This window comes from Cystoisospora suis (assembly GCF_002600585.1).
Source record: "Cystoisospora suis strain Wien I chromosome Unknown contig_2403, whole genome shotgun sequence".
In the NCBI taxonomy this organism is placed as follows: Eukaryota; Apicomplexa; class Conoidasida; order Eucoccidiorida; family Sarcocystidae; genus Cystoisospora; species Cystoisospora suis.
In genome coordinates, this window is record NW_027155202.1 from 672 (window position 1) to 967 (window position 296).

Genomic DNA, 296 nt, shown 5'->3' on the forward strand with positions numbered 1-296 from the left:
AGAAGAGGAGAGATTAGAGAGAGACAGAAGTAGAAGAACTAGGGAGGTGAAAATTCGTTAAGATAGAGAGAGGCAGAACAAGAGAAGATGATAGACAGTAGTCTTCAAGGAGACCAAGTGGCGTGTGTAGAATACTATCAGAGGAGCAGGGGTTCTCTGTATGCGTCTATAGGATGCTGGACTGCTGCATCACCAATCGACCGATAGCTAGCCTAGCCAAAATAATAATAGACAGACAAGCTAGCTAGAGGGATGGCATGTTGCTAGTTACACAACACACAGAGAGAGAGAGAGAG